This window comes from Sarcophilus harrisii, chromosome 3 (genome assembly GCF_902635505.1).
Source record: "Sarcophilus harrisii chromosome 3, mSarHar1.11, whole genome shotgun sequence".
In the NCBI taxonomy this organism is placed as follows: domain Eukaryota; kingdom Metazoa; phylum Chordata; class Mammalia; order Dasyuromorphia; family Dasyuridae; genus Sarcophilus; species Sarcophilus harrisii.
In genome coordinates this window covers 319,547,016-319,573,142 of record NC_045428.1, presented here as the reverse complement: position 1 = coordinate 319,573,142, position 26,127 = coordinate 319,547,016, and the positions used below count along the sequence as shown (strand labels likewise).

Sequence of the window (26,127 nt, the reverse complement as noted above, 5' to 3'; positions counted from 1 at the left end):
CATAACTATAATATAAATGAAAAACTACAAAACAGTCAATAATGAATGATGCAAAATGAAAAAAAAAACAAACCCCAAAGAAGAGACATGCCATCTTTGTCAAAATTTTGAATTTTTTTTAAAGTGTTATAAAAGTTAGTTCTTAGGAATAGGAATAGGAAAGGCAATATAGGGAAACAAAAGATATCAATAAAAATCTCTTTCTTTAAAATCATCTCCTTCCCATAAAATACAATGAAGGAAAAAAATCTCTGAAGAATAAATTACAACTGAAGGTATGTTACTTTTCATTTTTGTAATTTCTCTTGTTAACCAAAAATACATACATCTTTCACATCAATAAGTTAGTCAAGCATTAAGCACTTACTATGTGTGCCTGGCACTGTACTAAATGCTGGGGATACAATACAAAGACAATTCATGGAGCTTACAACCTAATGGAGGAAGACAATGCAGAAAACGAAGCTGAAAGGGGGGGAACTTCTGGGGGAAAAAGAAAATAGAAAGTACTCACCACCCAAAAGCAGTGTAACTGGATGGAAGTAAATAGTGAGAAGCCAATGTTGAGCTGAAGCCCTCCCTTAAAGGCCCAAAAGCCCATGGAGAGCCATGGGCCCCTTCAGTCAGACAACACAATTCATTCATTACATTTAACCTAAATTCAGTGCCTTTCAGCATAGATTTCATTTATATTGTTGTAGTCATTGTATATATTACTCTTTGTGGTCTGTTTTGTTATCCTTCAACAGCCCATTCAAGCAAGTCTTTCCATGTTTCAATGAATTGTTCATATTCATTGTTTCTTATAATTCAGTAATAATTTATTGCATTACCTGAATTAAAGAAGGTGTAGTTACATATCATAATTTATTCATTTGTTCCCCCAATGAATGGACACACACTTCATTTACAGTCTTATGCTATTAAAAAGTAGTGTACTTTGAATATTCTAATACATCTATCACTGTCTTCCTTGGATTATGAAATTAGTAGTAGGAAATCATTGGTTATGTACAATTTAGCAATTTTCCCACATAAATCAAAATTACTTTCCAAAATAATTGGACCAATCCTTTTCTTTTCTTTATTTTTCCCCCTGAGGCAATTGGGGTTAAGTGACTTGGCCAGGGTCAGACAGCTAGGAAGTGTTAAGATCCTGAAGACACATTTGAACTCAGTTTCTCCTGATTTCAAGGTTGGTGCTCTATCCACTTCACCATCTAGCTGCCCCTGGGCCAATATTTTTCAGTAGAGAATTAGTAGTATAGCTGTTTCTCAAAATTCCTTTACCACTACCTTTCTTCCTCTATATCAATAAAGCATATTCTGTCTTTCTAGAAACAAGCTATATTAACGATTTTGAAATAATAAATATGACATGGTTATCAATTGAAGTAATTCAAAAGAATAAAACCATAATAAAGAAAATCCCTCACCACTTCCTGTCCAAAAGGCATAGTATAGAACAAACAACATTAACCAAGAGCCGTAGTTTACACCTTTCCAGAAGATCTCTTAAGTGAACCATCAATTCAGGTCTTACCCAAAGATAATCCAAATTGGCACAGAAGCTAAAATAACATAGGCACTCAACACAGGAGTTCACAAAAAGAAGTCCTGAGCCTAAGAGAGTCTCAACAAAAAGTTACATGCCCCAATATTTTAACACTGACACAATGTATTTAACAAACAGGCAGTTAGACATGCTTACAGTGAAATCACACTAACTCGAGATTTCTGTCAATTTCAATCACCTATCTCATAAACTCCACTTAACACAGAAACCTAGGGAACACAATGCTATAAAAATGCAATGAGTAAATTTAAAATGATTTAAGTATATCAGTACAAGTACTACATAATCATTTCATTTACTCAACTTCAAATGGTTGAATATCACACTTTTCATGTACTGAATCTATATTGCCTAAACAAACTACAAATATTTATTGAATTTATTGAATAATTTGTTACACTAGTTCTCCACTTGTTTAATGCCTGTTTTTCATGTCAAAAAACAATAAGCAAACTGATGGATCAAGGGAAAAAAAAAAAGTAAAACCAAAAGAACAATACACACAACCACAGCAATATAAATGAAAGAGTCACTAAAAATCACAGATCTGACCAATGAAGACACAAGAGATAATAAAACAATCTTCCTTCTGAACCAGGAGACAGATGTAAGACAAGGTATATTTACATTGCCCAAGATAATTCTGTAAAAAAAAAAAAAAATGTAAAGCCCCCAAAAGATTAAAATATCTTTTTAATGTTGATTATTTCAGTTTCTGATAAAGATTCATTGTATAAAGGTTACTTTTTACTAACAGAACAATATGAAGGAAAAGAACATTTCATATAGTTTTGAAAAATCTATCATTTAGTGAACATTTTAAAACTTAAAAAACTTACTATGGAACTATTGCCAAAAAAAATTACCAAAAAGTTATTAATGTAATGATACTATTACTGACCACTGTTGAACTAGAGTTTTGTGTTAAGTAAAGCTTAATATTTACAGGAATACAGTCATATTTTTGACAAATTTTATTTAGTTTGTTATTGCACCCTAAAAAATGACACACAAAAAGTTAGAGAAACATGAGAAACACTGTATGAATTGAATCAGGATGAAAAAGATGAGTTTTAATTCTATTTCTCAGAACAGTATTATATTAAGAGTACAATGTAGACAGAATTAAGAGACCAAATAGGAGAAAAACTGGTAAATCAACATAACTGGGATTCAACTTAAGTATCTATTAATAATCTTTTATGCACAAGATGTTTGGAATATGTTTCAAGATTTTAGAAAAGGGATTAGAAATACAGCAGAAGCCTGATTGTTGTGAAAGTACAACCCAGCAAAAATGTCTTTGGTTGGAAATTATACTATTAAAATAAAATGACAAAAATGTCCATACTCTTTGATCCAGACATCTCACCCTGTTAAACATATATCTCAAGAAAGTCAAAAATAAAAGTTTCACATACATCAAAATATTTATAGGAGCACTTTTTGTATTAGGGGAAAAATAGATGTCCATCAAATTGGGCAATTAAGCAAAAAATATTAATATACAATGGAATACTATTGTTCTAAAAACAATGATAAGCCGATTAAAAACTAAAGTAGAACCAAGAAAATATAAACAATGTACACATGGGTCCTTGACCTCTTTGAGGTATAGACTTAATAATGGTCTCAAAGGAGATTTTATTGACTTTCTCTGATCATAGTTCCAAATTACTTTGCAGAATGCAAAGTACTTTCTTCTCAAATAAAAAACCTTCTATTTATTTTCCTTTTTGTCTGCTATGCCAAATCTGAGAAATTTATGGTAGAAAGGTAGATCTATCTAAAAGTAGGAACTTCAGAGTTGCTTTAATTTGTATTTCTCTATTAGTTATTTGGAACATTTTGTGACTATCTGATTGAATTTCTTCCTTAGAAAACTGCCCTTTCTTATCCTTTGACACATTTATCAATTGGGAAATAGCTTATTGTTAAAAGATTTGAATCAAGTTCCTTATATATCTTGGAAACAACAGCTGTGTCAGCGAACTTTGTTGTAAAGATTACTTCCAATTTCCCATTTCCCTTCCCACAGCCATCTTTTAAACATCTCCAAAACTAAATTATCATTTTCCCCAAGCCCTCCACTCCTTTAAAGCTTCCCTAATTCTGTTGAAGGCATCACTGTCATCCTTTGAGTCTATCTATTTCAAAACTTCAACATTTTCCTCAAACCACATATCCAATAAAATGCCAAATTTTGTCATTTCTACTTTCAAGATATCTCTCAAATCTAAATCCTTCCCTCTATCCACATAGCTTATCACTTTAGTTTCAGGCTTTCATCAGTTCTCATTTAGATTACGGCAGTAGCCTAACTGATCTCCCTGGCTCAAATATATCCCTGATCCAGTCAATCCTACAATTTCAGCCAGAAAGTAATATTCCTTAAGCCTGGATCTGACCAGATTACTCCCTTACTCAACCAATTGCTGAGACTTTCTATTGCATCTAAAATAAAATATAAACTCCTCTGTTTTAAAGCCCTGCACAACCAGGCATCAAACCACCATTCCAATCTCATTAGATAATTTTCCCTCTCCCATACTGTGAAATCTGGCCAATCTGGTCTTTTCTCTCCGGTTTAACTGTAACTTATACTACCTTCACTATCTCACAGAATCTCTCTTGAGACACCATTATCTTTCATGAAGCTTTTTTTACCCCTTTCTCCAAAAGTTATCTTTTTTTTAAACTTTATATTTTTATTACACATATTTTATATGTATGTTTCATATCCATCAGGATGATCATTTCATTTCCAAATCATCCTGATTCATTTCAAGAAAGAAATTTTGTTTTATTCTTTGTATTTGTTATCTCCCACCTCCCCCCGTACAATGCCTGCAACAGAGTAAGAAATGAACATTTGCTGATTAATATTCAGAGCACAATACTCTCTAAAAAGTACAAACACTGGAGTCACAGGAATTGAGTTCAAAGTGAAATCCTCTGTGACCTTATACAACCTATTTTTAGCTTCTTTGGATTTCAGCTTCCTCAAATGTAAATAAAAAGCTAAAACTAGTTGGTCTTAGAGCTCTTCCAACTCTTAACTTTATTTGACATCATTTGGGAGGGGGGAGAGGGGAACACTCAATTTGCTGATATAAAAAGCTTTACTTACCTAGTGCTTTTCTTAATCTGGAACTCATGATTTTCCTTTTCTTTGTGATCATCTTATTTTGAATTTCTAATTATGCTACTCTGATTTTTTTCCCCTCTCTCCTCACCTAGTTTTGTTAATCACATTGACCTGTTTTTTTCTTTAAAGCAGCTCCAAGAAACTTAGGAGATTTGCATGAACTGATTCAGAGTAAAGTGAGTAAAACCAAAAAAATAATTTACAATTTAGTAACACTGGGAAAAAAATTCTTATAATTTAAAAAAAATCTAATGCAATTATCAATTATTGTGCTTAAACCTGGTTATAGTGACAATCTCTTGACAGAGAAAGTAATGGCTTATAAACATACATAAAATTAGACATATTTCAGGACATGATCAATATAGGTAATTTGTTTTGCTTGATTATGCATATTTAAGGGTTTGGGGTTTGAAGAGAATGAGAAATGGGATGGAAGAAAAAATATTTTTAAAAATTTTAAATTAATTTATAGCTAGAACCAAGTAACTTTTATTTATATGCTCTATTTTTTAAAAAATTAATTTCTGGTCTTATTTTAGTCCTTTTTATTTTAATCATTCAAAAAGCAATTATAAAGTGCTTATTATTTGCCAAGCATTTTTAGGTGCTGAGAACACAGAATAAGGTTAACAACAACAAAAACCCAGCTTCTTATAAAGAAGCTTCTAAAGGGGAAAACAAAGCGTAAACATCTAGGTACAAATAAGATATAAATACAGAGTAGACAGAAAGTCATCTAGAAAGGAAGGCATTAGCAGTTGGTAAGGTCCAAGAAAGGACTGATGAAAAAGATAGGAATTTAGCTGAGAGTTGAAGAAATTCAGGGAAATTAAAAGGAATTACATTTCAAGAATGGCAGGGAAATGTGAAAAAGAAACAGATAAATAAGATGGCTAATGCTTATAGAAGGAACAATTCTATGTAGGGCGCTGCAAATGGAACAGAATGCACAGAGGGTCATAAAAAGTTAAGACCAGAAAGGCAGAAAGGGAGATGGAATATAGACAGCTTTAAATCACAAACAGTACCATACATTTGATTCTGGAGATAAGGAGGAGCTTATTAATGAAAGAAATAACATGGTCAGACAACAAAGACAAGGATGAAGAGCTGAGCATGTTGGTAAGAAGCAGGAAAGGATCCAGGCAACAGAGATAATAGATGAAAAAGAAAGAATGTTAAGGACAACTCTGTTTCAACATGTTGACTGATTTTACTAAACTATTATTCTCTTCTTTCTCATTAAAAAAAAATTCTTTGTTTTAAGAGATGGATTTCTGGGAAAGGGAGGAGGGATGCAAAGGGATATTTATAGTTGATATAAAAACAAAAAAAATTTAAATATACTTTTTAAAAAGATGAAAGAAAAAATATTTAGACACCTAATAGAGATGACTTTCTCTAAGGAAAAAAAAATTGAGGGAAAACCTGGCACAATAATTATAAAATGATATCAGGATCAAGTGTTTTTTTTAAAAGATAGCAGAAAGTTTGTAGGCAGGGAGAAGTCAGTACAAGAAACTACTAAAGCTTAAAACATCAATAAAAATTTTGGGACACCCTTTGTCAGGAGAAATTGCAAGATACATGTGAGAGTAGGGAGGACGACAGCGACACAAAAAGAGATTGGCCTTAATAGGGAAAAAAGATCACCTCATTAGCAAAAACAAGTGAAGAAGGGAAAGACATCTAAATGTACTGACAGAATAAGAGGGAACTTTCAAGAAATGACCTCAAATTCTACAGTGAAGAATTTGGCGAAGTGCTCAGCAAAAAAGTGTGCAAGAGTCTTGAGAAGAATCAATCAACAAACATTTTTTAAATGGCACTGTACTAAGCCTTTAAAATACAAAGAAAGGCAAAATACATTCTCTGTACTCAAGGAACTCAGTCCACTAGGAGACAACATTCAAAGAAATATAAACAAGCTAAAATAAATAAAATAGAGTTAATCAATAGAGGGAAGAAACTAATATTAAGAATCATTAGGAAAGGCTTCTTGTAGAAGGTGGGATTCCATCTTAAATGTGAACCCAAGAAAAGCCAGGAGATAAAGATAAAGATGACATGATGGATAACCAGTAAAAATGTCTTGAGTAAAAAGATAAAGAGTTTCCATTTGAAAAAATACAAGGTCAGAACCACTGGATGATGTGGACTATGGACAGGATAGAAAATTTATTTAAAAGGAACAGCCTTATTATTTTGTCTCAGCTGAGATTAGGCAACATGGAAGTAGAAAATTTGTAAATAATTAAGATCAAGTATATGATGGGTGTAACTGAGTGAAGTAAAGAACGGGTCATGAAAATAGAAATGAACTGAGAAATTGGAGTGTTTAAGAGAGCATTAATATGCATACTAAAATCCTTTGACATGAAGAGAGGAGTTGGATGGGAGAAATTGACTGTAAACGAGTTAAAGAATTCACTGAAAAAAAAAAAGAAAAGAAAAGAAATAATGTCCTGAGAGGTTGATAAATGCCACCAGGAATTCATCCACCAGTGAATCAAGGTAATGTTGCTCTTTATCCTTTATTTTCAAAAAGGACCATGATATGACATCACAAAGGTAATGCCATGACATTCAAGTGAAATGGATTCAGTAAATGAGGGCTGTGCAAGGTCATGTGCCTCATTTTCCCCTCCAGAGCCATTTCAGTGATTAAGGCTACGGATCTTTGGAGGCAAAGAATTTCTTCTTTCACCTAAGTTAGTCAAGGTATAAGTAAAGTACAACTAGTGCTAGAAAAGGTGGTGACAAGAAGACATTTAAGACAAAAAGGAATTAATTATAGACTAGGTATTCCAAAGAGGAAAGGGGAAAACATGGACAAATACGAACTAGGATATTTATTTAAATAAATTTCCTATTTAAATAAAATTTATATACTTTTGCTTTTCTTCCTAAAACCAGTAACCTGTCCTCTCCCAGAGTCAACCCATACAAAGAACAATTTAAAGATAAAGGAAAAAAAAAAAATCAGCAAAACTGAAGTCTGAAATAATATGAATACAACACAGTCAAGAAGAGACCAAGCCAAGGTGTCTTCTTAGATCACTTCTTGAAGCCAAGCTTGTTCTTTTGTAATTTTGCAACATTCATTTTTTAATTTTTGTGTGTGCCTGATTCTTTTTCTTTATAATACTGTAGCCATTGTGTATGTGTGTATATATATATTTGACTGCAAATTTCAATCTGCAATACTTCCATGCTTTTCTATAAACATATTTGTATTTTCTTATAGCACAATTACATTTCATTACATTAATATACCACAAAATTTGTTTAGTTATTATCCAAACAGGCAGCATACCTATTTTGTTTCCAATTCTTTGTTATAACTAAAGTGCTTCTATAAGTTATTTTAGAGAATATGGAAACTTTCTTATCAATGGCCTCTGTAGGATATAAGCCTAATAATAGAATCTCTAGGTCACTGAGTATGGACATTTTAGTCACTTTATTTGCTTACTACCAAATAAGTTTGCAAAGTAATTGTGCCAATTCACAGCATCCTGAACAATTTGCTAAAGCCCCTTTCTTTCTGTAATTTTTCTACCAATATTCCTATTATTTTGGTCATCTTTGCATATTTAAAAGTGAAGTGAAACCTCAGGGTTATTTTAATATGCATTTCTCTTATTATGTGAATCATTTGGAACATTCAGCCATATAGTTAATGTTATTAAATATTTTAAATTTATGTAAATTCTTTACAGGAAAATTCTATAAAATTTTTAAAAAACAATTAGTACCAAAACTTGGTTTACCTTTAAATTTGTTTTTTAAATGCAAACAAATTTTCTCCTTTTTTCCTTTTATGAATACAAGAATTTAGGGCTATGAATTTCCCCTAGAGATTACTCAAGTTCTCAAATGGATTTGTAATCACAAATATTTGTTCACTCAAACAAAACAAATTACAATTTATCCATAATCTAAGCTGTTATAATAAAAATCAAATACTTGTAAATAAAATCAATGAGATAAATAATAATAAATGAGATAATAAATAATAAATCTTAATCTTAATTTCTCCCTTTAATCAATGAGAACCTCTCATACATTAGGCTCTTTAAGGGAAAAAAAGTGTAGGGCTGTTTTTTAAAATTTTAAAGGGAGTTTCTGTTTTATCTAATTGCTAGCAAAAAAAAAAAAAAAAAAAATCAGCCAAACTGAAAATTTTAGGGGGAAAAAAAACAAGCCAGGCCAAGGGTAACTGAACTACATTTTAAAAGATTATCAATCATTACTTACCTACCTCCTGACATAGAGGTGATGAACAGTGCATTTTCACATATTGCCAAAGTGGGAATTTGTTTTGCTTGAACATGCATATTTGTTAAAATAATTTTGCTTTTTTTCTTTCAATGAGGGAAAGCAGGGAGAGAGAGCAGGACTAAGAGAAAAGTTGTTTTCTACCTTCCTACATTGCAGTCCCAACCCCTCCTCCCTTGGATTATTATGTAAGCATTTTTTTTTTACTTTTTATTTTCAAAATATATGCATAGATAGTTTTCAATATTCAGCCTTGAAAAACCTAATTTTTTTTTCCTTCCCTTCCTCCCACTCCTTGGGAGAGCAACTAATTCAATATAATTAACTATGTACAATTCCTTCTATACATATCTCTATAATTATCATGCTGCACAAGAAAAATCAGATCAAAAAAGAAAAAAATGGGAAAGAAAACAAAAAACAATAAAAAAAGATGAAAATACTATGTTGTGATCCACAATCAGTCCCCTTTGGGTGCAGATGGCTCACCTCGCTGGAATTGGCCCGAATCACCTCAATACTGAAAAAAGCCACCTCTATCAGAATCAACCATCGTATAATCTCACTGTTGCCATGTACAATCTTCTCTTGGTTCTATTCACTTCACTTGGCCATCAGTTTATGTAAGTCTCTCTAGGTTTTTCTGAAATCATCCTGCTGATTGTTTCTTATAGAACAATAATATTCCATAAATTATTTGTCCACTCTCCAACTGATGGGCATCCACTCAGTTTCCAGTTTTTTGCCTACAAAAAGGGCTGCCACAAACATTTTTTGCACACACAGGTGCTTTTCTCTTTTTTATACTCTCTTTAGGATACAGGCCCAGTAGAGAAAGTGTTGGATCAAAGTTTGATAGCCCTTTGGATATAATTCCATAATGCTCTCCAGAATGGTTGGATCAGTTCACAACTCCACCAACAACGCATTAGTGTCCCAGGTTTCCCATATCCCCTCCAACATTTATCATCTTTTCCTGTTATTTTAGGCAATCTGAGAGGTGTGTAGTAGTAGCTCATAGTTGTCTTAATTTGCATTTCTCTGATCAACAGTGATTTAGAGCATTTCTTCACATGATTAGAAATAGTTTCAATTTCTTCATCTGAAAATTGTATTTAAACATTTTTAAAGGACAAAAGAACAATATCATCACTAGGCCAATATATTGAGGAGTTTGAAGAAAAAGTAAAAAAATTCATGTAAATAAAAAAACTGTAAAAGAAAGCTATTTCAGTTATGGTTATTATTTAAAATGTATTTTAGTAGTTTCATGAATGACAACTTGATAGTAGTCTAATTTTCTAGAAACCAATTATGTCAACAATTACTGGCAAAAAAAAAAAAAAAAAAAAAAACCAACAGCAACAAAACTAAAGTATCTGAAGAATACAGAGGATAAAAAGACTTTAATGAACTGAAGAATACAGAGGATAAAAAGACTTTAATGAACTGAATCATAGTCATGTAAGCAAAATCAGAAAAACAATATACACCATTTACAATAATGTAGATGGAAGAACAACAAAAAATCCACAATCATGAAAAACCCAAAATATTATTTAATTGTAAAAAAACAAGCTTGGTTCTAAACGAGAGATATGGAAAATCTGCTTCTCTCTCTCATTTGCAGAGATAATACCAAAAATACAGAATGCTCCAAACAATGTTCAACATAGTTGATGGTTTTACTATGCTATTTTGTTTTGTTTTTTAATTCTTTCCTATAAGGGATAGATAGCTCTCTGGGAGGGGAAGAGGAAGAGATATACTAGAAAATAAGTGATAAAAAAAATTTAACTTTAATTTTTAAAAAAATTAAAATATTAGATAGTATGTTGAATATTTCACAGAAGAATTTTAGAGTTTTAGATCTTGGAAACTGCAGAATTTTTTTAAAAAAGAGCTCTAAAATGTGACTATGTAAAGTTAGAGAAAGTCACTGGAGTATAGGTGACTGAGGAATTTAATTGTGTGATTGGGTTGTCAAATAGCTTATATCATAACATTAATATATGGAATCCAAGGATATTGGGCAACAGGGAATCTAGATATTAAAGGCAATGAAAAAAAATATATAGAAAATACCTAGAGAACAATAGATTAAAAACAATCAGGATGAAGAAAAATGCAAGTATATTGTATAACTCCTTTCAAACGCAAAAGAGAAAAGAAGACTGAATGATGGTGGTAGAAGTCTGGAGTAAAAATAAACCCACTTCTCTTTATTGGGTTTATGGATGTGTATTGATTGAAGGGGGACTGTATGGAATAGGAGGAATTGGGAAGGAAAAAAAGAACCAAAGGCCAATAATAGAAAGGACTATTATTGAACATATTGCTATGTTATCTCAAAGGGAGAACTAGAATTTAAAAGAAGGTGAAAAGAACATTGGCAGGAAAGGAGAAGGAGAATTTGTGAAAGTCAAACTATGGAGTACTATAAATATCTGGTAGCAAATACTGTAGTGTTTCAAAGTTAATGAGAAATTTAGAACTCACAATAAAAATAAGCTTCTGAGTAACTCATTCACATTTTACATTCTAAGAGCAGTTGAGTTTGCATGCTTGTTTTGAACCTTCTGTAAAGTTCTTATCAGGACATTCATTCTTTAAATTTAACACTACTAAAAATGTGACATTTTCTTCATTTGTCTATCTATAGCTGCACTAAGAATTACTGATTTCAGATTCAGTTTTAATATTCTGTATTTCAAATTGTCAGTTGTCTGTTTGGTTAAGACAACCAACAATCTCTTGATTGGGAAACCAACATATTTTGTTTGAGACATGCTGCTTCTTTGACAAGAAATGTGGAGTAGAACTTGACTTTCCAAGCTAATAATTATAAATGCTCTTACCGTATCATAAATTCAGAAAAGGCAAAAACTATATCATTCATCTTTGTATCTACCTGAACAACCAGTACATCACCTTATGGTATAGTCTTAATAAATGTTCACTGAACTGAATTCAACCTTATTTGATATGGTTCATTTTAAATAGTGGAGAGAATGTTATCTACATTGCAAAACTCAGGTCAGAATACCCTTACTCTCAACTTCCAGACTGTACATAATATATTTGTTAAAATATATTCTGACTGAAGAGTATTAACCATGGTTTCTCTAAAGAATTAATTACAAGCATTTTTAAAGGAGCTACAATGTGCCTTTAGACTATGAGTTCTTTTGAGAGCAGACCTCTCACCTTTTTTTATAAATTCTTAGCACCTAGCAGAATAGCTAGCACACAGCAGGTATTTAGTATTATATTGACTGGTAAATCAGTACTGCACTAAGCTTATTACCTTTCAATACCATCAAAGGGTAATGATACATGAAGAAAAATCTTATTGATTAAAAAAAAACCTCATAAAAGATTAATTTAGAAAATACAACAGAGATGATCTTTCTCTGAGACAGAACAGATTCAAAGCAAAGAAACAGCTTGATGGTGATGTCAATCCTGGCGACAAAGGGAAAGCATGTCATTGAAAGAGGCATTATAAATTTGAAAAGTTCAATCTCTGCCTAATATGTGGTCAACTTTTATTAGAAGAGATGGGTTCTATTAGAGTTGTAAACAAGGGCTATTAACCCAGATAAGATACAATCTATATTTATTAAAGGTTTTGTTTTGGAAAAGTTCTATGTTGAGCTAGAATCTAGAACACTCCTCAAGAAATATTTGTTTATGGCTAAGGGATTTGCTTATGTTCAGCTAGAGGGGATTCCAAGAGACACTCTTGTGGAAGCACATTTTGGAGAACCTTAAATAGCAGGTTAACAATTCTGAACTTTTATGTAAACAGACCTTCAGTTTTCTTAAAAGTAAAATGGGGGAATTTCAGAAAGGCCTGGAAAGACTTATATTAACTTATGCTAAGTGAAGTGAGTATAAAACCAAGAGAACGGTTGTACACAGCAATAAGACTATATAATGATGCTCTGCCAAAAACAACATTGATGTTGGAGTAGGTTGCCCTTAGTGCAATTCATTTTGCGTACTGTTATCGCATTGATATTTGTAAGATTTTGTATTTTCCCTTCACTGTTCAAAATCTTCCTCTTTTCATACTCTAGAGAATTTAGATTCTTTGGCTCTTTCCAACAAGGGAGTGATTCGATCCAATTCCAATAGACTTATGATGGCAGAGAGAGATCTGCATTCAGAGAGGGGACTGTGGGGACTGAAGGGACTAAATGTGGATCAAAACACAGAATTTTCACCTTTTTTGTTTGCTTACCAGTTTTTTTTTCCATTTTTTTCCTTTTGATCTGATTTTTTTTTTGTGCCGTATGATAAATGTAGAAATATGTTTAAAAGAATTACACGTTTGACTTATATTGAATTATTTGGTGTCTAGAAAAGGGATGGAGAAAAATTTGGAACACAAGATTTTGCAAGGGCTGAATGTTGAGAACCACACCTATTCATGTATTTTGAAAAACAAAAAACTGCTATTATAAAACAAAAAAATCCAAATATAGAAAATGGGGGGGGGGGAGGGAATAAAATGAGGGAATAGAGCATATCAATGATGTTCAACTCAAAAGGAAACACATAATACACATGAGCTGCTTAAATCTAAAACTATTAACATTATTCTATGCTGAATTGTATTTTTATTTATTAAGCATTTTCCAATTCCTTTTTAATCTACTTTAGTCAGTTTTGCAAGCTTCAGATTTGACAACACTAGAGTAGATCTCTAAGATCCCTTTGGATCTAAATTCTCTAGAGTATGAAAAGAGGAAGATTTTGAACAGTGAAGGGGAAATATCTTAAAAAGATCAGTGCGATAACAGTATGCAAAATGAATTGTACTAAGGGCAACACTACTCCAACATTAATGTTGTTTTTGGCAGAGCAAACCAACCACATCTTCACATAATTTAATCATTTTTGTGGAAAGGAGAAATGGGACATAAAGGCATTTCAGAACTGTGATTTCATTCATGTGTGGAACTCCCTCTAACAATGCAGAAACTGTAACTCTTGAAACTTACAACTTTTGAGTTGTTCAAGTGCCTTGTCACTGAGAGATTAAGTCAGTACATGTGTCAAATGAAGTATTTGAATCCAAGTCATCCTGACTCAAAGACTGGTACTCTAACCACACAATCCTTCCCATGTACTTGTTAAATCTTTTGTGTAATTACACAAAATGTTCTTATACTTTATTATAATACAAAAATATACAAGTGTACTAAAATAAAATGATAGTTTCATTGAGTATATAGGGCTAAGCCCACTAAAGTTGCAACTCAAAAATTCCAGACTAAACTAGACAAGTTATTTAATTACCTAATTACTCTTTTTTATCTCTATTGCAAAAGTCTCTACTATTCCCAAATCACTGGTACCTTATTGGTTAAGTTTTTTAATGCCCCTAATTCCAGGGATACATGCCTGTCCAAGGAAGAAAAGCATTCCACTATAATCTTAAACTATAACAGAAAAAAAAATTAATAAAGTATAAAATAGGGATAAGAAAAATTATCTACTAAGAAAGTTTCAGCCAAATACCTTGACCAAGTTTCTACAATCACTTACTACAACAGAACATTCACGAAAATTAAAATACTTCAAAAGCTCCAGCTGCAACTCCATTAGAATACTAAATTTCTATTGTAATAAAATTTAGTTTAATGTACTTGAAAGAACACTGAACTGTCAAAAAACCTGTCTTCTACTTTTCACTCCACCATTAAACCCATCAAAACTTTGAAGTAATCAAGGTTAAATTCACTGAACCTCATTTCCTTATCTCCAGCTCTGAATTTCCATGACTAGCACAGAATGCATAGGCACATGAAAACCTGGAAACATTTTTACTAAGGGACTCTTTTAAGTAGTTCACCTTTTTATGGATAGTTAAATATATGTCACTAATAACCGGTTTAACATCCAGCTCTCAACTGAAATTTAACAGATTATATAGAGGATATCATAAAATGAAAAGTCTTAGAAACAATCCCCCTACAAACATTCCAAAAGAAAAATGAACAAAATAGAAAAAGAACTGCTAATTTTATTAAGACAACTACAGTAGCCCTCTTGTTTTGACTGGCTCTTGTAGTCAATTACAAAATCATGCCAGGAACAAAAAGAATAATTTAACAAATTTTTAAAATATGGATCTTACAAAAGACCAAGACAAAGTTGCACCTAAATCACTCTTACAGAATATGCTTTCAGTGCATTGAGGCACAGGAAATTAAGCTTGGGGGGGTTGGGAGGGGAGAGTATCTTCAAATGATTTTTTAAATAAGATTCACCCTTAGAAGCTAGTTTCTTAACCTTATCTGGTGCTGTCATTCAAAGAGATGCAAACAAAGTGTCAAGGAAATTAGAAACAATTTAACACCTTGAAGTTTAAATGTACCCAGTCTAAGAAAACAAATTTACAAAGAAACATTTATGGCTTTCTAATTTTTTTTTTTTAATTAAAATAAGACAAACTCCCTTAAGGCCTAGAAAAAAGTGATATGTCTGTGACCATACAACTAATGAACAGCAGAGCAAAGGCTATAACCCAATGTCCTGAATCCTAGTCCAATAAGTCTTGGTACTTTATGATTGTATTTTAATACAATTGAGATTTCATTTGTATTCACTGCATTTAAGTAGCAAAATATATCACTCTTAAATGAGTTATTCCAAAATCTAGTTAACAAAGGAATAGCAAGTAATTGTAAATATGCAACTATTTCAGAGACTTTTTCAAAATAAATTAGTTGAAAGCATTAACAAATTCAACATTCAAAAAATTAATTTAGAAAGTTTTGAGTTTTTAAATGTGAAAGCTTAAATTTTTTATTAACTGTTTCTGCTTATTTATATATTACAATTCTTTATTATTTGACTATGACCTCTCACTTTTCCAAATTTTTCAAATACACTGAAAACTTGGTATAAAATTATCCTTCCATTCCCAAACAAATGAATGTAAACTAAAAAAAATTATCCTTCCATGTTCTGAGTAGCCAACTTTTAGTTTTAAAAGGCACGTAATTCAAAGTTTTAATACAAACCCACCTTTCAATAGTCCCCTATTGAACTCTGTAATATGACAAAGGATTTTGGCAAATTGCCACATCTTTTCTTTTGATGTCCATTTGGAATAGTTTCCAGAAAGGACCATTATTGGCACTTTATCAATGCTCCCTACCAAATCCCTAAAAAGTCCATGAAAGTAGCTAGCATGTATACATTTAGTACTTATAATTATACTGATACAACAATCTGTACTAGTGCAGTTGGCATTTTTTCCCTCTTAGGAAAGAGAATTTGCATGTTTTAAACTATAGAATTATATGGCTAACATTTAACTAAAACACGGTATAAAAGCAATGATATACTGAACTAAGAAATCAAAATTTTATAAATTTAATAATTTATTTAAAAGGGAGAAATTTACTGGAACCAAATGGATCCATGATTTGGTCCCAAAGCTGAATGAGGACTATCGTCTCCAAGAATCCAGCAAACCATGTGAGTTCTCAATGACATATATTCACATGGTTCAGACTCAGGGGTAGACTGAGGCAGAGGTGGAGTCAGGGTTCTGAGGGCCGGGAAAGCCTCTGGAGAGGTGGATGACATAATAGGGGGAGGCACCCAGGAGATAGGAAGAGACATCTTGATAAGACGGGTAGGGTATGTGACATTCCAGTAGCTTGGGATAGGATTGGGATTCTTATACTCTAAAACATAAGATCTTTTATCCTTATCAAATATTCTGATTAAGAGGGAGGGGTGGTTTCACAGGACAATTATAAACTGAGGCAGAACACTTAGGGAAACTGAGGCAGGACTGGGTCAGGATAATTAGGGAAACTCAGTCAAGACAATAAAAGAGAACTGTGGCATAAACAATACATGCTAGCTACTTTTCATGGACTTTTAGGGATTTAGTATTTTTTAAACTACTTTCTTCATGTACCTCATACCTTCCAAAATAGTAGTTAAATTTACTGTTTCGGAAATGGATTGAAATCTGTAGAATAGGCATATGAAACAACTTCTTACATAAGGAAAGCTTTTGGCTTCTTAAATAATAAAGTCAATCTTCCCAACCAGCTGGTAAAGAAGAGTTCGTATTAACATTTATGATAATAGATTAAACTTTTCACTATTCAGTAATGAAAAACACACAAACACAACAGAAATTAAAGTTATTTTAAAATATATATCTTAAGTTGTTTTTTTTTTAAGTAAATATTCACTGCAATTTTTTTTAAACTATGGCCTATTTAATTAGTCCATCAAGAATCCTAGTAACATTCTTAACCATTTTCTGGCAAAACTGAATACTGTAACTCATCCATATATTAGGCAATTTTATAACTATAAAATTTCCCTTTTATTTTCAAACATCCTTATAATTGTATATGTATATACACATATTTACATATACATACATACATGTATATCTGTGTCTGTCCATATCTCTTATCATCATTGTGACTTTTGTAGAAAAGATAAGCTTAAATAAGAACTAAATGCACAATATCCTTTTTTCAAATTTCATGTAATTCATAGATACTTCCCCAACATTTTTAGCTGAAACCTAAAAATTCATCACTAGCTAACCTTCAGAAGTCTTTAGATAATGGACATATAATCTATCAGGATCTATATTCCAAAGCTTTATAGTCTAACCAAAACTAACAAAACTTTGGGAATCCAGGTCACCTCCACACTAAAATAAGATCTTGCAGGAAAAGTAATTCAATAGAATATTCTCTGCCATACTATTTAAAATTCAGTAACATTTCCAAAAAGTTTACATTTCAGCACAACTTCAAAGTATGAACTAATTGTTTGTATTAAACTATCACATAATCTGAAATTGTTATGTAATTTAAAACTAAATATTTAAAAGTTCAAAAAGGGGTTGTTTCTCAATAGGATGAATGAAACTGTTGAGGTTCAAAACCAATACTGAAACTAAGGGGGGAAAAAGCAACTAGGTCTAAATATAAAGCATTTCACAACTCCAGGCAAGGCACTGTGAAAGATTCTAGGGGTACCAAAAATAAGCAAAATAAAAACTCAGTCCTTGTCCTTGAAGAGTTATTATCTTGGTAACACAAATATACAAAATTTCATATCTAAGTAACTAATGATAATTGAAGAGGGGAAAAGAATTAGGAAAGGCCTGTGATATCTGAACTGTCTTTTGAAGGAAGGCAGTTAAGTACAATAAACCAGATACAGGAAGCACTTGTACAGGGGCATACTAGAGGGGTACAGCTGGCAGACCAGTCTGACTGGAATGGAACACAAGAAAAATACTATTAAATGTGATGTTCTTTTTCTTTAAAATAGAATAATAATGGTTCTCTCTGGGAGCAGGTTTCTTGGGGAGGTTTTCTGGAGGCAGTCTTAGTTTCAGTTAAAAGTAATAATCATCCAAATGCAGCCAGGTGCTAAAAGTTCTGATCTTTATTGTCTCCAATATAGCCCGGTTAGTTTTCTTAGAGACCTCTCTCTCTCCTTGGTTCTAAGAGCTCTTGCAGCTTTGTCCTTTGCTCCTGCCTCTGCTTTCTTCAGCCTCCAGCCAGCACCAAGGTGGAAGATGAAATTAATCTCTCTTGCCTCGGAGAGTGGGCTTGTGGGCTTCCGTATCTACCAGAGTGCTCCTGGCTCTCAATCTCCCAGAGTGCTCCTCTCCGATTCTTGTTGATGTTTCGAAGTAACTCCCTTCCTTGACTGGCTCCCTGAAGCTCTATTTATGCTCCTTCTCTGAGACTGGGATTGTGAGATATCTCCCAGCCCGCTCTCTGGCCCTAAGAGCTTCAAGGGAGGTGTGAATTCACAAAGTTAACTTTTGTGAATCTCCCATACTTGTGAACTCCAATGAGTACTTAAATACTTTTTGCTTATATGAGCTCTCTAAAGGTGTGAACACAAGCATTGTTTCTATCAGTTGTACTTGGTACCTTGTTTCAAGTTCTGGCCCATAATATCTCCTTGTAAGATCAAATCAATCATACTAAACCATGCTAAATTAGATAATTATTGTCTCTATCAATTCTAATAACTTAACAATTTGTAAAGATTCCAACAATGAAATAAGATTATGATCATAGATTGTAGAGATGAAAGTAATCACAGAGCACTAAGTCTAAGGTCTTTCCTCACAATTAAGAGATGTGGAAAGGAAAAAAAATTAAAATTTTTAAAAGTTGCTATCTAAATAAACAATTTTGAAATTGGTCCAGAAATGAATTTAAGGTCATACCTTTTTGTAACATGATCAGAAAATACATCTTCAAATTTTATTTAAAATTTCCTTCTCAATAAGTAGTGAAGGGGTGGAAAAAGAATTTGGAACTGAAAATATTTTTTAAAAAGTATACAGTTTTTGGAACAGTGATACATTGTTTGGTGGAACTGTGAACAAGATTCAACTATTCTAGAGCGCAATCTGGAACTATGCTCAAAAAGCTATCAAACTGTGCATATCCTTTAACCTAATAGTGTTTCTACTGGGTCTATATCCCAAAGAGATTTTAAAGGAGGGAAAGGGACCCAATATGTCCAAAAATGTTTGTGGCAGCCCTTTTTGTAGTGGCAAGAAACTGAAAACTGAATGGATGCCCATCAATTGGAGAATGGTTGGGTAAAGTGTGGTATATGAATGTTATGGAATATTATTGTTTTGTAAGAAATGATCAGCAGGATGATTTCAGAGAGGCCTGGAGATACTGACATCAACTGATGCTAAGTGAAATGAGAAGAACCAGGAAATCATTATACACTGCAACAAGAAGACTATTTGATGATCAGTTCTGACAGAAGGGGCTCTCTTCAACAATGAGATGATTCAAACCAGTTCCAATTGTTCAGCGATGAAGAATCATCTACACCCAAAGAGAGGATCATGGGAGCTGAATGTGGACCACAACATAGCATTCTCACTCTTTCTCTGTGACTGTTTGCCTGCATTTTGTTTTCTTTCCCAGTTTTTTTCCCTTCTTGACTCGATTTTTCTTGTGGAACAAAATAATTCTATAAATATGTATACATATTGGATTTAACATATATTTTAACATAGTTAACATGTATTGGACTACCTGTCGCCTAGGGGAGGGAGTGGAAGGAGGGGATAATTTTGAACAGAAAGCTTTGCAAGGGTCAATGTTGAAAAATTACCCATGCATATGTTTTGTAAATAAAAAGCTTTAATTAAAATAATAATAAAAAAAAATTTTTAAGTATCCAGTTTTACATAAGGCTAATTCTATCTTACCCTCGATTTCCTATTTCTTCAAATATCAATTAAGTCTATATAAAAACTATGTATATCAGGTACCAAATCCTCAGATTAAAATGTAACTGGGAATAAAAATACACAACAGATTTACATTTTCAAAACTAAGTCACAACAATGTAGCCTGCACAAATCTTTGAATATAGTTTAGTGGCCCCCATTTCTATTATAGTTTGACACTACTGATATCCATAATCATCACTTTCTATTTCTATCCAACTAGAATCCAATTGTTTTCCTAGGTGCACAGTTAAACAGTGAAGAAAAGAAGTCTATGATCAAATTAAACCTTTTTTCTATATAAAAAGTCCTATGAACTTTGAACTTTAGAGTTCTGAGGTTGGCATTCTAATGTAAAATATTCTACCAAATCTGTATTACTCTCAATATACCCTGCCTCCACCCCTATACAAATACTGCTAAATGAAGCTGGAGGGAAAAAAAAAAAAAAACTTTAGACTTATTGTCTTTGTGGAGATTAAATCAAATAGAAGTAAAGAGACTTGCCCAGGGTCACACAGCCAATAAGTATCTAAGACAATAAGTATCTAAGAGCAGATTTAAACTCATGTCTTTCTGACTCCAATGTTCAACTTAGGCGGTCCAAACAAAAATGTTACTTTATGTAATAAACAAGGTTCTCACAAGAACAAGACAAATCTTTTACATAATAATTGATTCACGAACCTATTCATAAAAGTGATTTTCAAACTTTTGGTCATTCCTCAAACCTCCAAGACTCTTGATACCCCATCCCTCTTAGCAGAGAACCCTGCATCCTATTTTACAGAAAAAGTTAAGGCCATTCACTATGAACTCCCTTTTCTCCCCTGTCTTCTCATCACTCTCATTAAAATACCTTCTGTCACTTTCTTCTCCCTTACTGGTGTCACACAAAGAGGTTGTCTTTCTCCATGCCAAAGCTAACCCCAACAAAGACAAATAATCCATTCCATTTTTTTCCAACAGACTGCTCCCTATCTCATCTCCACTCTCTCATCTTCAACTTCTCCCTCGTTATAGGTTGTTTCCTTACTGTCTACAAACATGACCATGTCTCCACTTATTCTCAAAAAACTCAGCTGGCCTCTTCATTCCTGTTGGCGTTCATCCTCTATCTCCTCCCTTTTCTGGCTAACCTTCATGCCAAAAGAAGGCTACCTACAATCACTTCCTTTCCTTTTAATCTACCTCAGAGTAGATTTTTTTTAAAATGGGTCTTTTACTTCATCATTCAACTGAAACCGTTCTCTCCAAAATTATCAATAATTTCTTAATTGCCAAATCTAACCGCCCTTTCTCAATCCTTATTCTTCAAGACTGTCCTGCAGCCTTTGACACTTGATCACCCTCTTCTCATTGTACACTCTCTTTTTCTAGTTTTCCATGACACCATTTCTCCTGGTTCTCACACTTGTGTAACTATTCATCTGTCACACTTCCTGTGATAAATTGGCCAATATCCAGATACTCAGAGCCCATATGACCTCAAACTTAAGTTAGTGTGATAAACTAGATTGTTCTCTATGCCTTAAGTCTTTCTCCACTCTAGACCATTTTCCACTCATTTGTCAAACGTGCTTCTAAAGAACATGTAGAGCTTCACTCCACACCCCCTCCCCCCATATTCAACCAACTCCAGAATCAAAAATAAATATATTGTTTGGTTTGTAAAGTCCTCTAAAACCCGGCTTCCTCCTACCTTTGCAATTTTCTATTTCAGCCATTTTCATCAGCTGTTCCCTCCCTCCATATCTGAAATTCATTCCCTCCTCATCTTGGCTTTCCTTCAAGTCTCAATTAAAATCCCAACTTCTGTACACCATCTTCCAAATCCCCCTTAATGCTGCCTTTCCTCTGATGATTATCTACAGTTTAATCTTGTCTATAGCTAAATTTCCCTCTATAGACCCTAAGCTCCCTGAAAAAAGAGACTATCTTTTACTTTTCTTTGTACCTTCAGTGCTTAGCACAGTACCTGGCACCTAAGAAATGCCTATTAATTTGATTTCCAGAAAATCAATACAAAACAAATCTTTATGTGATCTAGCCATCATCTTACACTGACCTAAAACATAAGTATACAAGGTATTCAACAAAGTACCTCTCTGATGTTAAACAGTGCTAGTTTGGTTATTTTTGTTCTAGATGTTTGAAATGAAATTTTAAAATACTGAAATAAATTCAAGTATTTTGAAGATGTGATTAAAAACAATTAAAGATAAAAAAAAGCAGTGTTAGTTGCATTCAGCTTTAACTCTTGCAAACAAACCTACCCAGAAAAGTGATAAAAAACATTAAAGTCGGGGCAGCTAGGTGGTGCAACGGATAGAACATCAGCCCTGAAGTCACGAGGACCAGAGTTCAAATCTGTTCTCAGACACTTAACACTTCCTAGCTGTGTGATCCTGGGCAAGTCACTTAACCCCAATGGCCTCAGCCCAAAAAAAAAAAAAAGAAAGAAAGAAAGAAAGAAACATAAAAGTCACAGATTTAAAATATTGAGATCCTTAAGACTAGTAATATGATTTCAAATATAAATCCTCATCAATAAAGACCTCTAAAACCTTTTCACTGCCACATTGAAAATTCCTAGGCACAAGTTTTAACAATTAGATGTATGCCTGAAAGTTGCTTCTTACAGGATTGGGAAGGGAGGGGTCATTTCTGTTACAAACTGTGATTTCACTGTTTTGGGGACTTTCCAAAAAGGCAATTCTCTCTACCAATACAATACCAAGAAATTCTCCTGGAAACATGTAGTCTTAGAAAATTGGCTGGGATGCTGACACTGCCACCCAGTCAATATTCAAACTTTGAACCCAAGTCTAACAGGCTGACTTTCTCCATTATGCCATTCTTTCTCAAACCAACTTTTAACACTACAAAGCACTCATCTAACATTATCCATTTACTACAGAAGATGGACTATAATAAAATAAAAAGGTCTTATGCAAGCAATACTCAAGCAGCAATTTGAAGGATAGGTAGAACTTCTAAAAAAGAAAGTTAGAATATGCTTCTTACTAGAACAAGAACAAAAGCTAAGAAGGCAGGAGGAATAAGGTGAATGGGGAAAATAAATCTAAGGGAAGGGATAATGCAAGCCTATAAAATCAGAAATTAATAGCTCCCTACAACCTATCAAATCAAGCATAAACCTAACACTTCATTTCCCATTACTCTCCAACACAAAGCCTACCTCCTAGACTTATGATGTCAAACCATTTTCCCTACTTACATTTTCCCTTCCTCCTCTTTAAAGATTCAAATTCTTTCTACCTTTAAACACTGTATTTAAGTCACACCTCTTCCATGAAACCTTCCTCAGAAATTATATATAGCTCAACAACTTTTTTCAAAATACTGCAAATTACTATAACTACCATATAACTCTGATTTTATTACATACTATCTTCTGTTCTAATTGTTTCACATATGTAAACTTTGTATTTCCAACAAGAGTGTAAGTTACTTATTGGAAGTACATAGGAAGAATTCAAATATTTGTTAACTAAGAAATCAGGTTCAAATAATACATAAAAGATATCCTCTAAAACTTACCTTTAGTCAATGCCTCACTCCATTACAAAATTTAGAAAATACTTCAGTAACATGAAGTCATGAACAGTACTTCAGACATAAATCTGAGTTAGGTTTTCTAGTGTACTAAATCCACCAATACAAGAGTAACCTTTCTTCCACAACCAGTTTCCCCACTGGTATAACTTAAGACCCCGGTAACATTTTAAGACAGCTTCTATCCAGGAGATGGGCTGTGTCAGTGAGAAATAAAAACTTAATTCTTCCCCACATTTTAAACCAAAACTTTAGAAACTTGACTAGTAAGGTATTAATGTTGGTCTGACTCACTGCAATTAAATATAATTGAGAAAAAAAATTTTTTTTTGCCATTTCAAGTAGCAGATAAGATCTCAGTGTTAGAATGGTTGATATGCTTTCTCATTCCTTCATCTTAGTGCCTTCCCTCTCAGACTAACCAAGACAGTCTTTACCCTCCCTAATAAAGCTACTTACAACAGACAAAATTTCTATACTGTCAGGAAGTTCATAACAAATACTGCATATTTCTGCCATTTCTGACCATTTCCATCAATATTTTAATACTTATCAATACAGTTATGGTGCCAACTAAAGACTTCTCACCTGAACACCCAGCTCTAGAAAAAACTTTTTTATTTCACATTCAAATGGTGAGAACTGTTTATTATGACTATATTATGAAGAGACCAGAAATATATATGACTTTATAGTTTGTGTTGTTTAATTATAATTAAGCGTTATAAAGGCGAGTTCTATAGAGAAAGGAGTATTTGACAATGACATTATTAGAAACAATCAATTAAATATTCTTTTTAAATTATGCCTGAAGTAACAGACTTAGCAAAACAAAACACAAACAACCGTAGGGACCATTATTGTTCCCTACTAAATGCATTATTTATAAAGAGGATCATAATAGGGGTTAAGGAGGGAAGGGAAACATTTATGTAGGTGCCTGGTACTGTGCTAAGTATTTTACAAATAACTTCATCTGATCTCAAATCTGTAAAAATAATCTTTGCAATTCTTTCTAAAGGTTCTAGCTTGAGCAATTTGTTAGCACTTGCACAAAGACTACAAAACGTGCTATTCTCACGGCTTTGACCCAGTAACACATGCTTTCCTGGATCCAGGTATACAATTGCTCCCCCTTTCCCTCCACCCCCAATGAAGCGGCTCTATCCCGGACAGAGAAAGCCCAAGTTAATATTTAGTATCTCTACAAGGATGAGCTTATGATCGGGCGTTTGCCGATACGCGGACTGTGCTGTACGAGAGGACCCACGGGCAGAAAAAAAAAGGACATTCTCTTCAAAAAACAGCACGCTCGACTAAAAAGGGATTTCGTTACAGGGCAAACAAGGGCCTTCCCAACTAGAGATCTGATAATGACAGACGTTGTTTTCCGGTCCCAGACCCCCGCAGCAGGGGACTCCTGAAGCTCCGTACAAGTCCACGAGGCTTCCTTCCAGCCCCAAGTTCCCGGCGAACACCCCCGACCTGGCATCACGGTGGAAGCGCCGGTCTCCCGCGAAACTTCGGGGTTTTCCGGGAGACTTCCCAGCCCCCGCCTGCAGTCCTCCAAGGCCCGCTCACGCCCGACCCTACACGCCCCCGGGCTCCCCCCAGCCCGCAGCCGTCCCGCTGCAGGGGCCGCGTCCCCTACAACGGTGGTTTCCGCAGTCTCCTTCCACCCTCGTCCTCTCCCCGACCCTCGGGGCAGCATGCAGCGGTGGCGGCGGCTCTTCCCGGCCCCGAAGCACGCAACGGCCGGGCCTGAAAATGGCGGAGAAGGAGCCGCCACCGCCTCACGCCGCCCCGCGTCCCTGGCCGGCGCCGCACTCACCCGTCTAGTCTCAGGACCGAGCTCCCCTCCGCCCAAGCTAAGGGTGGAGTCTTCGGCCTCAGTTCACTCTCAGAGGTCTCCGCTGTCTGGCCCGTTCCCGCCACCTCCACTCCCTCTCGCCCCACCACGGGAGTTACAGCCTCACCGGCCTGAGCTGGCCGCCATCTTCCCCTCCGAGCAACCCAGCGCACGCCTTCGCGTCATCACGCACCTGGTGCGCTTCAGGGTCAGAGGGTGCGGGGGCGGAACTCAACTGACCAGAGGCGCTGCGAGCGTCGGGGCTCGATCGGAGCATGCGCATAGGTGAGGCAACGTCGGCTCTCGGAGATCTGCAGAGGTGTTTCTAACTCGCCTTTGTTACCGATTAGCGAGAAATGGTGCGTACCTTGTTTAAGAACCCGGAAATGCGAATCTCCCCGGTTTAC

At 34.1% G+C, this 26,127-nt stretch overlaps 1 protein-coding gene across 2 annotated transcripts in view; it reads right to left on the bottom strand.

The window, feature by feature from the left end:
- Nucleotides 1–25,896, bottom strand: part of WDR33 (WD repeat domain 33) — a 98,345-nt gene extending 72,449 nt beyond the window's left edge. For both annotated transcript variants that reach the window (XM_012544639.3, XM_023499143.2), the window contains exon 1: nt 25,703–25,896. The gene's annotated coding sequence lies outside the window, so the exon portion shown is untranslated. The remainder of the gene's footprint in view (nt 1–25,702) is intronic.
- Between the last annotated feature and the right edge of the window lie 231 nt (nt 25,897–26,127).